The sequence below is a fragment of the Eulemur rufifrons genome, chromosome 27 (assembly GCF_041146395.1).
Source record: "Eulemur rufifrons isolate Redbay chromosome 27, OSU_ERuf_1, whole genome shotgun sequence".
Taxonomy (NCBI): Eukaryota; Metazoa; Chordata; class Mammalia; order Primates; family Lemuridae; genus Eulemur; species Eulemur rufifrons.
In genome coordinates this window covers 4,354,989-4,370,365 of record NC_091009.1, presented here as the reverse complement: position 1 = coordinate 4,370,365, position 15,377 = coordinate 4,354,989, and the positions used below count along the sequence as shown (strand labels likewise).

At 33.3% G+C, this 15,377-nt stretch overlaps 1 pseudogene; it reads right to left on the bottom strand.

Annotated features, from left to right (window-relative positions):
• The window catches only part of LOC138375858 (centromere-associated protein E-like), a 37,122-nt pseudogene that overhangs the window by 16,023 nt on the left and 5,722 nt on the right, over window positions 1-15,377 (bottom strand).

Sequence of the window (15,377 nt, the reverse complement as noted above, 5' to 3'; positions counted from 1 at the left end):
TTTATCTTTTAATTTCATTTTCTACAAACTCTTGCATGCCCCTTTGTACACACAATGAAAAATTATTCACTGTAAAAAGGAAGAAAATTCTAACACATGCTATAACATGTAAACCTTGAATGAACCTTGAAGACATTATACTAATTGAAATAAGCCAGTCACAAAAAGACAAATACTGCATGATTCCACTTGTACGAGGTACCCATCATAGTCAATCATAGAGACAGAAAATAATATGGTAGTTGCAAGGACCTGCAGAAAGGGGAAATTGGGGAGCTGTTGTTTAATGGGTATAGAGTTTCAGTTTTGCAAAAAGAGTTCTGGAGATTGGTGGTATAACAGTGTGACTGAACTTAACACTACTGAACTATATACATAAAAATCATTAAGGTGGTATATTTTATGTTATGCATATTTTACCACAAATTTAAAAAAATATGACTATACACTATTCTGAGCTGTGGATGTATGAAAGGTTATTTCACCAGTTTCCCATTGAAGAATGCTTTAAAATTCTAATAGTAAATATTCTGGATTTAAATGGTATTGACTAAAACAAAAATGAAAGATTATTAAAAAACTTACCATTGACAATATATTTTAAAGTTATTTTGAGAAAATAAAAATGCATTGCAAATAAAGCCCTTTATAACATTGTAGGCAATCCCCTCTGTAATGGACTGAATTGTGAACTCTAAGCAAATTTAGTACAGAAAATCTGACATAAAATAAATACTTTAGCCATAATTAGAATTCAAAGGGGCTTTTAAAGATATTTAAAATACGCTGGGTCTCGGCCGGGCGCGGTGGCTCACGCCTGTAATCCTAGCACTCTGGGAGGCCGAGGTGGGTGGATCGTTTGAGCTCAGGAGTTCGAGACCAGCCTGAGCAAGAGCGAGACCCCATCTCTACTAAAAATAGAAAGAAATTATATGGACAGCTAAAAATATATATAGAAAAAATTAGCCGGGCATGGTGGCGCATGCCTGTAGTCCCAGCTACTTGGGGGGCTGAGACAGGAGGATCGCTTGAGCCCAGGAGTTTGAGGTTGCTGTGAGCTAGGCTGACGCCACGGCACTCACTCTAGCCTGGGCAACAGAGTGAGACTCTGTCTCAAAAAAAAAAAAAAAAAAAAAAAAAAAAAAAAAATAAAATACGCTGGGTCTCAAAAATATCAGCTATCCAAAGTTTGAACTACTTTTTTGTCCTTTCCTTTTCAAATTGATTGTAAACAGTTATGTTTAAAATTATTTCGAAGACATTTGGGTTAAACTTATAAAATTATTATTAGTTATTGCCATTGTGAATAACAAATAAAGCCAAAATTATCATTATATACTTAAGTGTTTGAGGTTAAAGAGAAAGCTTATATATAAGTATATGAAAACTCTGAAAATAAACACCCTTTACCTTTTGCTGAAATTCTTCTTTAGTTTCTCCTATGTTTCCCACTATATGCAAATTCCTGGAAGTTTCCTTGGAAATTTTCAATTTTAGTGTGTTAATTGTTTCTTGGTGTTGTTTCAAAGACTCAAGAGCATTTCATAATTGTTCTTGAGCATCTGTATTGTTTGTCAGATAAATATAAAATAATTTCCATAAGCATATGAAACAAAATTATTTTATAGTTACTACTTGATCATAAATAATAAATGATGGCTCTTAAAATATTTTTAGAGGCTCTGATTTTTCAAAGTTTAATCAGTCAAAATGTTACCATGTTTACAGTATCCTGAATATCACTTTTGAGTCGGTCCCTCTCAATTTGAAGGCTCTCTTGGAGTTGTTTTAGTTCATCTCTTTCTTGGGTTAAAATTCTTACTTCTAAGTTTGCTGAAGTTTCTCAGTAATCAGTGTTTTCTCCTTTTCTACAGTTTGCAGCATAGAGCCTCTATTTTCTAATTGTTTCTTCAGCTGTTCCACCTCACTTAACCTTTCATGATCCTGAAATGTTTTCTGCTGAAGTTCTTGGGTCTTGGGAGAAAGCTTAAAAAAAAAAAAAGTAAACGTGACATAGTAAAAGCAGAGCAGTTTACGGTGTGGCTGTGTATGTGTGTGTGCACACACACACACACACACACACACAGCAAACCCAAGAAGACTAAAGGTCATTTCTTTAGACTGCATCTTGTACCCACTCAGTCCTCCAGTTTTGTGCTTCTTTTGAGAGATTTCCTATTTCCTGATTCATTCTCTCATTCTCCTCAAGGACCATCTTACACTTTTGCTCAAATTCCATATGAAAGCTTTTGAAATCTTGGAATTCTTGATCAGTGCTTTTATAATTCGATTGGGCAGTTGTTAAGTCATCTTTAGTTTTACTAATTTCTTCAAGTAAACCTTGAATTCTATTCTCCTTATGAACTACCTCAGAAACCAATTTGTCTTTTTCTGATGTTATTATGCAGAGCTCTTCAGATTTATCATGTATCTATGAAAAGAAATAAGATTTAGCACTGTATAATTCATTGAAGCAATTTTCAGGAAAAAATTTCTCTGCAAAAAAATCTCATTTAAATTAAAGAATTGACTGAGGAAAGGCAATACAGTATTCTTATTGTCACATTTCTCTTAGTCTGTTTACCTTCAATATTGTGTTTTCTAATATCTTTGGGTCTAGTAAGGACTGCATGGAGAACAGTCAGTGAAAACACTTAAGTAGGATGTGTCTTTATTTTCTTATCATTCTAAAGAGTTTTCTAACTTTATTGTGTGCCAGGTATTTTATGGTTTTTCTCAGAATTTAACTTATTTCTTTTCCTTAAAGGCTTTGAATGCAGGTCAGATGTCCCAAAACTTAATCCATGAATAATTTAAATGCTTAATTGTTTGCTGCCCCTTTACCTCATTATTCTCTTGGCTACTACCAAGAAAAAAGAGGTAAAGACTAAGGGTGGGCCATTTGAGGACTAGAGGAATGGCTGCTACGTGGATTATGTTATTACGTATACTGTTAAATACACTTTGAAAATAAGTATTTTTTCATCCAGTAGCATAAGAACAAATTAAAAGATGAACTATATTCATTTTTCCTCCTAACGAGTTGAGTCAAATGTTTCAGTGTCTCTTGCCGCTAGTTTAAAATAAATGACATCAAAATATTTAAGGTACTATTACAATGTTTTTTATTTCAAAACAAAGGTTAAGTGCTTAAAACTGTGTTTACCTCTTTCCTCAGCATTTCTACTTCAGGGGGTAAAGATTTTAATTCTGAGAGCAAATTAACTTCTTTCTGCAAAGTCTCATTTTCTTTAACTTTTTTTTTCAGTTCTTTTTGGAGATCAGTAATCTTTCTTTCCAGTTCCATATTAGAGAGCAAATCTAGGAAGTTCTGATAAATTAAATAAAGAGCCAATGTTGGGAAACAGATAATTTGTTTTTAATATTTTCGAATTGCTTTTTTTTCAGATCAGGCCCAGTGTATTTGAAAAATACTTTTTAAATCCTTATTATTTGAAGCCCATGGAAATCATTATAAGTACTAATACCAATGATATCCATATCTTAAATACCAATACTAATAATCTTAAAACTTAATATTAAGTTCTTTAAAAAATCAGAGTATAATGGATGTTTAATCCTTGGAATATAGTTGTCAAATCATTTAGGTACATTTCTAGGGGAAGTCAGACTTGCAAAGAAATATTTGAAATTAAAAAATACTGTTTGGAACTTTTCCGTCTATAAGGGAGGTGAGTTTTGTTATTTCATTAAAAGCAGATTGTAATTCTTTCTCCAGATCAATTTGCACTTTCTTTTTTGCCTCCAACTGCCTTTGATATAACTGAGCATCATTTTCAATTTGTTTGCATGTACTTGCAAGCTCTTTCTAGTGAAAAAAAAAAAAAACAACACTGCAAACTCACAAAAATGTACTGATCATTACAACTGCTTTATTGTAAATATTACAAAAATTACTTACCATTTTCTCTTTCAGCTCCAGATTTTCCCTGCTAAGCAAGGCTGATACTCTGTTGGCATCAAGGGCTGCAGTTTCAGCATCAAACAGAGTCTGTTTCATCTTTTTAAGGTCTTCAGTGTTTTCCTAGACAGACAACAAAAGGGCCTCAGTGAAATATCATTTTCATAGAGTTGGAAAATACTTTAGCGAACACGTACATAGATGTTATTCCTAACTAAAAATATGCTAATTACCAATAAATGAAAAGAAATCATGTTTTCCTTAATAAAAATATTTTTAAAAGTTCCAGTCATATTTTTCCAAAATACAAAAGCAATGTGTAGAAGTATCATAATTTAGAAATCTATTACTGTTTAATTAAAGGTTAACACAATTGTTGTTTCAACTATGCTGTTTAAGTTCCCTACGTATTTTTATTTTGAGTTATTCTCTCGAACACATGACAGGTGAGTAGTTAACAGCTAAAAATAAGGATAGTAAACCAGAAATTGAATAGAAAAAGACAAACAATGAAATAGAAAAATATAAAAAAAGATATTAACAGGCAACTCACAGAAGAGAAAATGCAAATGACAAATACATGAAAAAATCCACAACTTCATTTTTAGAGAGCAGTGGCATTTTAAAGTGACTTTAGCTTACATAAATTCAACACTATGTCTTTGGCAATAAATTAATACATGAATGAAGGAATAAATGAATTGAATGAATAAGAAAAAAACTGGGCAATTCTGCTTGCCACACTATGAATGGATACTCCAGAAATGTATGAAAGAGCCTTCCTACCCAGGCTCTCAGAATAGTGTGGTGTAAACTGGTGTGAACCCTTTTAAAGAGAAACATTTGTGACAAATAGAAGGCAAAAAAAGAATATAATAGAAGGTAACAAAAAGTACTCTGAAAAACTCAAATGAAAACAAAAGAACAACAGAAACTAATAGCTTAAGAGCCCCAGCTAGAAACCATTGCCTTAAAAAAGGGTGTTAAAAACTGGAACCAAACTGATACATTATTGAAGTAATCAGGCAGACTGAAAGCAAATTGAAAAGAGATTATCAATTTCACCTCCAGATTCAGTGTTATTTAATGTCAATGTCAAATCTAGAGATATAAAATTCTAAAAAACTACTCACCAAACTGTTAAAACAGTTACTTAAATTATGAGAATGCATTAATATCTGTTAATTAAATAAATTTTATGAAGTCATGTTCCATTACTTATGTATTTTATAGCTTCAGTTACTTATCAATTCTGATATAAGTGTTCACCTTAAGATCTTGACTATATACTTCCACATGAATTAGAATAAAACAATTGAAAAAATCCAAAATTTTTAAAATTATTGCTTTTTAATGGAAGCTTGTCCCTAACTTCCTTATATTTCTTCAAAGAATATGATCAACTCTTTATGAATGTTACCTTATCTGTAAAAATGGCATTTAATTATACTAATAGTCACTTTATCATATGGTTATTGACAAATTAAATGAAATATATGTAAATTGATTACAGCAATGAAATATTTGCTATGATGATAGTATACTATAAATGCCAACATGATTACATAACAAAATAAACCTGATTTGTACCGATGAGTAGGACAAGTCCATTTTCGTATTTTCTAACTTCTGATAAGGTTATGTATTGCTGTAGCTTCTTAATCTGGTCTTCCTTTTCTCTAAGCAGGTCTGCTTTCAACCTTAGTTCATTCTAAAAGAACCAAAGGAGAGGGCAACATGATTTAGCATCTGATTGCAATTCTAAGGAATTAAAAAAGAACCTGTGTATACCAATTTAAATTCATAGTAAAATTCAAAGTTATTAATATTTCAAAAATAATTCCTCTATTTTCTGAAATAATGTACAATTAATTATATATGTTGCATGTTTTATAGTTCTAGTTACTTATCAATAGAATTACCAACATGAATTCTCACCTCCAGATCTTGATTATATACTTCTACATGCTTAACTAAATTCTTTTTTTTTTTTTTTTTTTTTTTTGAGACAGAGTCTCACTCTGTTGCCCAGGCTAGAGTGAGTGCCGTGGCGTCAGCCTAGCTCACAGCAACCTCAAACTCCTGAGCTCAAGCGATCCTCCTGTCTCAGCCTCCCGAGTAGCTGGGACTACAGGCATGCGCCACCATGCCCGGCTAATTTTTTCTATATATATTTTTAGCTGTCCATATAATTTCTTTCTATTTTTAGTAGAGGTGGGGTCTCGCTCTTGCTCAGGCTGGTCTCGAACTCCTGAGCTCAAACGATCCGCCCACCTCGGCCTCCCAGAGTGCTAGGATTACAGGCGTGAGCCACCGCGCCCGGCCTTAACTAAATTCTTTAAGTTGGAAATTTCATGAATTAGTTGCATCTGTAAGAGTACATGAACAGGCAATAGAGCCAACCAATAGTTAATAAAGCAAAAAAAAAAAAAAAAAAAAAAAAAAAAACCTCACCAAAAAACATAAAAACAAAAACAAAAAAAGATAGCAATCATTCCCTGCTTCAGAATCATCCAAGACAATTAGAAGGGACTGAGAGATCAACTGTTTAAGCTACTATATAACAGAGTACTTCATTATTTAAAAATATAAAAAATAATCACCCAAACCCCATAAAGCAAGCAAATAAGAAAAAAATTTTCAATTTCAGCATGACCCCAATAGTTATCTGTTAAAGCTACAACAATGCCAATATCAAATTAGTGTGCACCACTTTGAGGAGGTAGTGAAGTGGAAATCAAACTTTTAAAAAATACACTTTTAATAGATTTTTGTTTTCGGCAAGTTAAGCGTAGAAATGTATTGATGCTATAAAGATGTTTTTTCTTCCCATAAATTATCCATCTGGCTCTACACTGACATAATTTGTAACAAGTTCAGATTTGGAATCTAGGTTTGGACTAGAGTCGTTTCATGTAGTCCCTTTAGAATATTATTACTGTTCATCAAAGCTATAGAGGTATGAGATTATCAACTATTACCTTGTTGATTTATTCTACAGGAAATATTGGAAAGATGATGCTATTGCTTTATGTTGTTCAGCTGTGTAAAAGTATAAAGATACAAGGTATTTCTATTAAAGTTGCCTTTCTATCAAAATATCTGTAGCATTAAATATTTGAGTACAAATATGTTGTGTTCAAAACAAACCACAACTTACCGAGGATAAACATATTTTCCCTTAGAAGTATTTAATCTTCTCAGTCAAATGAGCACTTACAGAGTGAAAGCAAAGTCTAATAGTATGTAAGGGATTTAAGAAAATAGTGTCTTGTTTAAACAATATTCTTGGATGTTTAATTCAGTTCTGACTAGTTTTAGATTTCAAACTAGTAATAATGTTGAAATTCCTATTTTAGGTCAGTGCTATCCAATAGTAAAATAACGTGAGTCACATATGTAATTCAAAATTTTCTAGCAGACACATTAAAAAACATAAATGAAATATTTTACATTCTTTTTCCCATACTTAAATCAATTTAGACAAGTCCCATTTCAAGTGCTTAACTGCCACATATGGTTAGGGGTTACCCTATTGTACAGCGCAGTCTCAGACATCTGTACTAGTTATAATTTAAAGTGGCTTCCATCCTTGACCTTTTCTTTCCTATTTTTACTGTCTGGATAAGAAAATCACATTTATCAATAAAGAAGGACCAATTAATCTTAACTTTCGAAAACATTTAGGAAGTAACCATTTAGAAAGAAAAACTCTCCCACTTCTCATTGGAAATAGCACCTCATCTTAAGTTTGGTTCTTATATACAGAAAATATTAACTTTTGTAAAGATAAAAGTGTAGTCTCCCAATGACATGCTGCTTAAGTTGCTGAGCAAAGAGAAAGTGTGTGAAAACCAAAAATGATTTAAACATACAATCATATCAACAGTTAACCCATTGCTACATAAGAAAATATTGCAGATTTCAACTATAATTTTCAGCAGGTGAAATGAAATATTTAAATCTTAGAGATTGTGAAAACTATAAAATTAAATAAACTAGATCAGAATAGGTAAATGGTTAAGATTTTTCTTGTTCCTCAGCATGACACTTGACCTTTTTTATTCTTCCCTTTAAAATTTACTATTTAAGTATCCTATATTACTATATTCCCACTTGAAAATTACCCACAGCTTTGATAATTTTTGACAAAACTCTTAGTAAAACAAGGAAAATGACCACGTGTCCTACTGCCATAATTTGACTTTTATTCCCTTTGGCTAAACTCTTCCCCAAAATGCAGGTTTGGGAACATATTTTGCTGCTTACACATAGATTTATAGTTTTAGTAACATGGAATAGATCCTTCAAGACTGTTTTTGAACAGGGTAAGTGTTATATAATCTTTTAGGTAACCTTAAATTTTGTGTCCATTTAAAAATGAAGGCAGTAGGATTAATTTCCTCCTCAACTGGGGTTAAAATGGAAGAAATGAGGGGATGTGAAAGAAGTTATATACCCTGTGGTATTTTGTAATCTCTCAGTGTGCTGACTCAATTCAATGAGCTCAGTTTTCGTTATCAACTAGTTATATTAATGGTGTGAGAAAAAAATTAGATAAATTGTTGCCATACTTATGCCCATAGTTTTATGTAATATTATTATTACCAATAAGAAATATGCAAACATCAGATGAAATTTTGGAGTCAGAAGGGACCTTAGTGAGCACCTGGTCTCTATCTCAAGGGTGGAGAAATACAGGAAACTGTGAGAGATTCAATGACTTGCTCGAGGCCTTGCCAATAATTCATGATGGGTTTGGATCTGCAGTGAGTTTTTAAGTAGCAAAACTAGGGCTTTAATCCTGGCAGCTTTGCTCTAGAGACCATGCTCTTAACCATGACACTAGACCACCTCCCTCAATAAAACCCAATTTTATGGATTGAAATCCAACATTCTTTTCATGACATTTTTCACTTTATTAATAAGTACATTTTAAAACAAGTTAAATGTAACCCTGTGGAGAACTTATAGACTCTTACCTCTCTGAATACCATACCTGTGAAATGTAGGACTAACTTTAATTTATAGGAAGAATGGAAATAATAGCTTTGGCACAGAATTCTTTTTTCCCTTAAAAAGAAAACAAGGGTGGGAAAGTAAGCAATGATACTGAGGGAAAAGGGAGAATGTCCTTTAGGACTAGCCATATACAGAAATCTAAAAAGTAGCTGCAAATTAACTCATATTTTAACTATATCAAAGCACTGGCTCATATATCATGGGGGGTTGGTTCATGGATAACTTTGTAAGTCTGATAACAGGCGTGGTTTTGTGTTTTAGAAAAATGAATATGTATTTAAAAATTTTATAAAATGATTTCATAGTGTCTGTGGACTCTAGGTTAAGGACACATTGCACTAAGAAGTCCCTTAAATCTTTTGGATAATTTGTGATTCTATAGTCTGACAGTTTCTGGATTAGGGTCTCTTAACATGTAGCTTAATATTAATATTACATACTTAGAAAATGAGTCATATGCTTTATTTCTAAAAGTTCCATTAAAACTAGTATTAGGTATATTAATTTTCACAATAACATTCTTACATGGAGAAAGAAAAATAAAATATGCAAAATCAGCTTCTCCAGTTATTCCAATGTTTTAACTATTTAGGAATATACTTTCTTTCTAAGGAAAAGGAATCCACTAATATGCAACATCCACATATAAAATAGTCAGCTAGATATTTAAATTCATATTGGTCTCAGCAGGAAATGGCTATGCTCTAGGCACATTTATGGCATGCTTGATAAATTAAATATTGATAATATAGGAACTATAAGGTAACTATTTCCTCAATATAAATCTGCCAAGGGGCAGATACACCAAATGCTCCCATAGATGCTTTTAATTCTTTCTTGTCTTGTGTAAGCACAAGGGAAACAAATATGACTCAACTATTTTTAAAACAACATAAATGAATTAAATACATTCTCTAAACTGTGTGTACATCTGAAAAATGGTTAGATACTGAATATCTAAATCTTAGAAATAAATATCTTTCAGAGAATACTTCTGAGCGATATCAGGAAGATGGTGGAACAGGAGGTTACCTGTTCATATCCCCCCACGAGAATTCTGCACCCATTACAGACAAAATGCTTTGTGGGAGACTTTGGATTCAGGCAGGAGGTTGTGGAGCCCCAGACCTAGGAGGGTTGTTTTGAGAGTGCCTAACAACACACAGGTGAGAGATCTGGCAATTGCACTCCCAGGTTTAAACCTGGAAACAGCTTCGTTTCTCAAAGGGCTTAGCTATAGGGATGAAAACGGAGACATTACAACTGAAGCTGCAGAAATACCAAGGATCATGAGAGACTATTATGAATAATTATATGCCAACAAATTGGAAAATCTAGAAGAAATGGATAAATTTCTGTAACCTACCAAGACTGAATTACAAAGAAATAAAAAATCAAACTGGACCACTAATGAGACAGGATATTTGGCAAGAATTTTTTGGATAAGTCCTCAAAATCACAAGTAACAAAAGCAAAAATAGACAAATGGGATTACATTGAACTAAAAAGCTTCTGCATAGCAAAGAAAACAGTTAACAGAGTGAAGAGACAATCTACAGAATGGGAGAAAAATGTTTGCACATTATACATCTGATCAACTATTAACATCCAAAATATATAAGGAACTCAAAACACTCAATAGCAAAAATCCAAATAACCAAATAACCCTATTAACAGATGGGTATAAGTCGTGAAGAGATGTTTCTCCAAAGAAGACATACAAATGGCCAAGAGGTACATGAAAAAATGCTCAACATCGCTCATCCAAACCACAATGAAGTATTACCTCAACTTAGTTAGAATGGCTATTATCAAAAAGATAAAAGAGAACATTTTGGCAAGTATGTGGAGAAAACGGAACTCTTTTATAATATTGGTGGCATTTTAGGGATAATAGAAGGAGGGTTCCTCGAAAAATTAAAAATAGAATTACCGTATGATCCAGCAACCCCAGTACTGGGTATACACACAAAGGAAATCGTATCAGTATGTCAGAGTGAGCTCTGCACTCTCATGTTTATTGCAGCACTATCCACAATAGGCAAGATATGGAACCAACCTAAGTGTCCATCAACTGAAGGATGGATAAAGAAAGTTTGGTATATAGACACAATGCACTACCATTGAATTATATGAAAGAATGAAATCCTGCCATTTGCAACAATGTGAATAAACCTGAAGAATATTATGTTAAGTGAAATAAGCCAGTCAGAGAAAGAAATATACTACATGATCTCACACAAATGCAGAACCTACAAAAGTCGATCTCTCGTAAGAGAAAGTAAACAGTGGTTACGAGGAAGGGGGAGAGGGAAATCTTGGTCAGATAATACATAAGTACAGTGAGATAGGAAGAATAAATTTCAAGAGATCTATTGTACAGTAGATGACTATAGTTAATGACAATATATTATATTCTTAAAACTTGTAAAAAGTAGACATTATGTGCTATCGCCACAAAAATGATATCTATGTGAGGCAGTGGATTTGTTATTTAGCTAGATTAGCCGTATCACAATACCTCAAAACATCATGCTGTACACAATTAAAACATAATGTTATCTGTGAATTTAAAAATAAAACTTAATAAATGTTTACATTATCAAAAAAGATAATGAGACTTCTTTCAAAAGTATACTTTAGAGTAGTTTCATATTTTCTATCTCTCTTACCTCTTGATCTTTTTTAGTTTTGCTTTCCAGAGCCTCAGATTCATCTAAATCATTCTTGTCTTTTAATTTCAATTCCATTTCTTCTTTTTCTGTTCTTAGTTGTTCATAGTCTATTACCAGGTTATCATAGTTAGCACGAAGTGAGTTCAACTCACTTTCTACATTTTTCTATAATAAACAAAACCAGATTTTCCAATCAGAGGAAATTCATGTCATATATGCTTTGTTTCCTTAACTAAAATTTGGATTAAGTAATTAATTTAACTTTGATTCATTTGGTGGTTTAAGCCATTCTTTTCTTTAACAACTTTCTAATGGTCTACATTTTGGTAAAGTGGCTTATTTAGAATAGATTATTTTGAAAGGAGTAGAATAAAAAAAAATCATAGAAATAAATCATGTTGCCTGTGCCTGACAGGCACAGTTCAACTGGGAAGGTAGGGTGCATATTGGAAAGTTTATTTGGCTACAAATCCTCAAGTTCTTCAGCAATAAAGCTGATAATTTAATTCCCCAAATCCTATTTTATGTTTCAGATGGCTCTGAATTCAGGAAGGGAAACAGATATTATTTATTGATTTCTAAAACTAATAGTACGGGATTGAGTATGGCTATGTTTTACCATACTCAAAGAGGCCTATCTCTACTTTCTCTACTATGATGAGAAAGAGTTATACTACAAGTTAAAAAAAAGCCTACACCAGGGATTTTTGAAAAAACAACAAACCTTTAGAGTATGTCTCAGGAACACAAAAGCACTTTGTCTGAGTACTTTATAGGCATTAACTAATGATAATAAGAAGCACTGCACTTGCATTCCAAAATAAAAATGAAATTTCCTTTAATAAATACATTATATAACTATGTGTCTTTGAACATGAACAATCTAGACAGTAAACATGGAATCTAAACTTATTTTATTATTTACCACAGTATTCCTTCTTTCTTAAAGTTTTGATGAGACTACATATCTTTATCAGTATTATCTGGAAAAATGACCCCTCCCTAATGTATTGATCTGTATATTCTATCTGCCTGAGAATTTTGACACTTTTAAAATCAATCTTTTTTTTTTTTTTTTTTTTTTTGTTGAGACAGAGTCTCACTTTGTTGCCCAGGCTAGAGTGAGTGCCGTGGCGTCAGCTTAGCTCACAGCAACCTCAAACTCCTGGGCTTAAGCGATCCTACTGCCTCAGCCTCCCGAGTAGCTGGGACTACAGGCATGCGCCACTATGCCCGGCTAATTTTTTCTATATAGATTTTTAGGTGTCCATATAATGTCTTTCTATTTTTAGTAGAGACGGGGTCTCGCTCAGGCTGGTCTCGAACTCCTGACCTTGAGCAATCCACCCGCCTCGGCCTCCCAGAGTGCTAGGATTACAGGCGTGAGCCACCGGCCCGGCCAAAATCAATCTTTTTATCCTCATGGTATTTCCTAAGGCAAAACAGAAACTTCACAGACATCATAGATACCAAGATCTGCTAGTGAAGAGCTAGAAGCAAAGTTTTACCTATTAGTACACACTTGCCTTATGAAATTTTTAGCCTTCCTCTAGATGCCTCATAGGTATCAAGTATAAATATAAAGAGTGAGTGAAGCCTTCTTCAGTGCCACAATTGTTACTGAAATTAAGTCAGAGCTAATAATGTGCTACAACAAAATCCAATCAGAAAAGAATTTTAAAAAGAGGAAAAAGATTACGTTGTATCAAATCATTGAATTATCTGATTTAGCAGCTTTGTTGCTGGATTCCACTCTATTTCAGTTAATGTATCAAGAGTGTTACTGCAAAAGTCAGACTCTGAACAGAGAGCTGTAATTAGGGGAAAAAGAAATTTATCCATAAACATATTTATTGAAAATCCTAAGTCAAAGATCTCTAAAAAAAAAATTCAATCAGAGGTAATAAATAATAAGCTCAAATTAGCTAATATATGCTTAGAGTATGAATGCCAAAAACACATTAACAGATGTGGTCTTTCATTTGTTGTGTGACTTAAGATAACTGGTATGAATGAGTGATAAAATATAAGATCCTTAATGAAATATAGGTAAAAAGGACAAATTCTGAATTTGAAATTTGGTCCCTGTAAGGAGATTTTAAAATGCTCCCTAAAGTAGATTATAATGTTGGAGACATAATTTTGAAACAGATTCCTATGTAAATGCCATCCTTTCAAGATTAGCAATGTTTAAGGTAGATGTTATATCATTAGTAATTTAATTGGATAATGATTAGAACAAAGAAACAAAAACACCTTTCTCTTGTGTGTTTCCCCTTATAGTGCATCATTCTTCAGAGATTTGGAATTAATAAAGAACTTCATAAATGTTTATTTTCTTAAAATTACTTATTTTTATCATAAATAATCTCCATTGCAATCACATACAGAATACACACACTTTATTTTAAAATCATGTTTATCACATTAACTAAGTTATAACTAGCTTCTCTTTATAAGGAGGCTTTTATAATTTTATAATTACAAGTAGATTCACTTGAAAAAGAACTCACATTCATCAATTTCTCCTAATAGAGTTATAGCAGGCTTATGTGATTTGTTGTTATAGTTGTTGGCATTTGAAATCCACTTGCATAGTTTGAGTCCTTCATTTTGTTAATTTTGCCAAGGCACCAAGTAACTCTTCAAATCAAAATTATGTCACAGAGGTCTGGTTTCAAACAAGGTAACTAGTTTCTATTTTTGAAAGCCACTCACTTGGTAGAATTTTTATTGAGCCTAGTTTGATCTCTTACTAGTCTAAGGACATCCCAAGATCAGAAAATATACTCAAACTTTTCAAATGAGTGTTTAACCCCATAGTATAATAATATGATCAAATTACTGTTTAAATTTCACTTTTTATTTGAAGTGTTACTTACAAGCTTCTTTGGGACTTATTTGAAAGGAAGTTGTTGACTTACAACCATTGAAACAATCTGTCATTAGACAGGAGGGACAGCTGCTGCTGCCATCACCGTAGCGACCCCCTGTGGGTACCAGCCCTAACTGGGAAGGAACAGATCACAGGTAATATCACAGGTAGCCCATCTGAACTTCCCTCAGCAAATAAATCTTTCACAGGGTACTTCCCAATGCCAACTCCCTTCTAGTTTCCTTGGTAAAGCAAATGCCTCCACCAGTGCCCCTGACCTCATTGCTTCCTTTCTCTCTTGAGACTTGCTCATTCAGTTATGTGTCCATCTGTCATCTCCACTGACTCCCTCCTCTCTGCTTCACAAATGCTCAAGCCTCTCTGGTTGAGTTTTTTTAAAGATAAATAAGACTTTGCTCTAGCTACCATTTTGTTTTTTTCCTACTTTGTTCTCTCTCATCATTTATCCACTGGCTCCTCATCCCTTCAGGGACCCCTCTGTTTCCAGCTTCTGATCCTACCCAGTTGGGTATCCTTACTACTCACTCCGCTTTGCTGTTTCTGTTCCTCTGCCTGACTCTTAAGTATGTGTGTTTTTCCAGGTTTCACAGTCTCCACTGTTCTCTTGCGCCTTTACTAGGTACACGTACCATCTCATCTTATGTGATCCTCTCAACAACCCTATGGGTTACGTTCTCTTACTAGATCCTTTTACTATATGAGCTGTGTGCCCAGCAAGTTTGGAGAAGTTGTTTAAGGTTGTACAGCCAGTTGGTGGCTGAGCTCATGCCTACAAGTTCAGAGCCTACCCTACCACATTGCCTCTCCAGATTATCTGTTGTCTCCAGAACATACTACGTGCTCTCTCAAGCCTCTCCACACA